This window comes from Carlito syrichta, unplaced genomic scaffold (genome assembly GCF_000164805.1).
Source record: "Carlito syrichta isolate Samal-C Ts95f unplaced genomic scaffold, Tarsius_syrichta-2.0.1 Scaffold302529, whole genome shotgun sequence".
NCBI lineage: Eukaryota > Metazoa > Chordata > Mammalia > Primates > Tarsiidae > Carlito > Carlito syrichta.
The window spans coordinates 638479-641051 of NW_007246625.1; positions in this window are offsets into that span (position 1 = coordinate 638479).

Consider the following 2573-nt stretch of genomic DNA (forward strand, 5'->3'; position numbering starts at 1 on the left):
GTAGGCGAGATGCTCAGGAGAGCAGGGCCATTAGTCCTGCCTGACTCCTATCAGTCACTCGTGACTATCCATGCTGCCTGTCTGTCCTAATCACCCATCTCACCGCCAAGAAGCACGCTGGGAGCTGAGGACATGCATGAACAGCACTGATGGGCAATGCACAGACTTCCACTGAGGCTGGTGTTTCTAGGATAGGATATGCTCTGACACTCAGAGTGAGGGGATATGGACTTCCCAGGCTGTTTCCTTTTCCTTTTCCAGGTGATGCACATTCCTTACTATCTCCATGCCTCAGTTTCCCCTATCTACAAAATGGGGACCAGTCACAACTGCCCAAACATTTTTGGATGCCGCAAATTTTATAAAAAGTCCTTAATTTCCTGAAGTAAAAAGAAAGGAGAAGTGGGTGTGCCTGAGAAGTGGGCAGTAGACACTGGTGAAAGGATCACTTTGGCCCTTCTGCCTGTGACTCCCAAGCACGGCCATACCGAGCCACTCTCCAGTCCACAAGCTTGTGTTGTCCCAGCCTACTGCCCACTGTCCCAACTAGATCTATTGGTAGCGGGGAACCCTAGAAAAGGTCTGTCTCGAGTTGGTGCCCACCTGAAGGCCAGTGGGACCCAACATTCTAGAGTCAGAATCTCACCAAGCTCTCCAAGTTAGGCCCCATCAGATGAGAACATGTTACCGGTACTCCTGCCTAGCACAACCAGGCAGGCCCAGGGAACTGTGCTGGAAGTCTCTGTTCATACTGGAAGGAGATGGAGTCTGGACACAGTCCCAGAGCACAGTCAGAATGAGGGCGCTAGGTTGCTGGGAATCAGGCGGCAGGACATACGCAGGGCAGTGCACCGTTGGGGGCATCCAGCAGGGCCAGCTCTTCTGGACCTAGCCTTGCCCTGCTGGCCTGGGAACCGGCTGCTGAGAAGGCTGGCCTCACTTCTGGCCCAGCTGGGGTCCCAGGGGAGAGGGGAAGAATGCAGCCAGGGCCCTGGGGAAACAGAGCCTGTCCTAAAAAAGGCAGGGAGGTTGGCTGCCATGCCTGGGAAGCCTTCCTGGGATGACAGGGTCTGCAGACGTGGCCCCTCTCAGCCCAGAGTTCCCTTAGGTCAAGGCAAAGGGTGGGTCCTAGCAGAGCCAGCAGGACCCAGTGTGACACCCCCATATACATACTGAGCCCTGGGCTGGGAGGCAGGGAGGCACCTGGCCTCCTGCCCTAGCCCCACCCCCAGGAGCCTGTGTTTCCCCTCACACACCAGAGCTGAGCTGGCAGGCAAAGGAGGGTCCACACCCTGTAATCAAAATAACAGGACAGGGCGGCTCATTGCTTGCCTGGCATCCAACACATGCTGACTGAATGAACGGCAGCTTAGACCTAACAGCCACTTACAACGTACCTACTATGTGCCCAGCTGCATGACAGGTGTTCTTACCAAAGTGCACACATTCTCTCAAGGTCTTCTCCCAGCAACCCTGCACCAATGGTAGCATGGCCCAGCAGAGAGAGAGCAGGACTCAAACTCAGGTCCCGCAAGGCATCCTTTCCCATACAGCTCCAGTTAATCCAAAGGGTTTAGTGAAGGAAGCTTTAGAACATGCTTACTAGAAGAAACTGAGGCTTGCAGTGGGGCATAGCTTGGCCAGATTACTCAAGTCAAAGCTGGGATCCAATGGCCTGATCACCTTCTGTTGGCCAGCCCTGGCACTCACCTTACGCTGGGCCAGGGCTGGAGGCTGGACATTCAGTCAGCCCAGTGCCCCAGTAAGGGCTTGAACCTCTCACCAAGGGAGTCCTGGGTCCCTGCCCCGCCTCTAGCCTCAATCTGCCTGTAACATTGGACCCTTAGACCCTGAACAAGTTTCCTCCCCACTCCAGGTGCTATTTCCTCACATGGTAAGCAACTTCAGAGAGAGCCACAGAAATCCATGCCAACACCCTATAAACACACAAGGGACCATACATGATCGCAACTACCACCATCACTACTTAAACACCACCACCGCCACCACCACCTGTAGTGACGTCACAGTAACACAAGGCTTCAGGAAAGGCCAGGGCTGAGGGGTACTGAGTCCTGAACAGGAGAGGCAGCCTTCAGCAGGACCAGACTCACCCCACCCTTTCCAGTATAACTGTACTACTGGAGTTTTGAAAAAACATTTGGAAACACATCTACCTTTCCACATCTTATTTCTTTTTAGGGGGGCAGGTGCCGAGAGAAAAGAAACAAAAAACTTTCCATCTAATCCCCCAAGTCATCCTGCAGCCTGAATAATTTCAGGATTTTAATCAATAGCTGTCAGACTTGTCAAATTACTTTGGGGACCGCAAAGCAGTTTTTAAACATTCATAAACCTCAGTAGAACAGTGAAGTGCCCTGAATTTTAAAAGAAGAGCATCTAAGGAGCACTCACTCACTGAGGAGGTGAGAGGTGGGCAAGTCAACAGTGAGCTCAGGGTCAGCCATCCTCCTGCTTCGGGTTGAGGACAGCTCTCTAGTCCTGCCTTGGTCTCCAGAACAAACGACCAGGGTTGCCTGGCCACTCAGGAAGCTTAGGGAGGGTGACAGTCC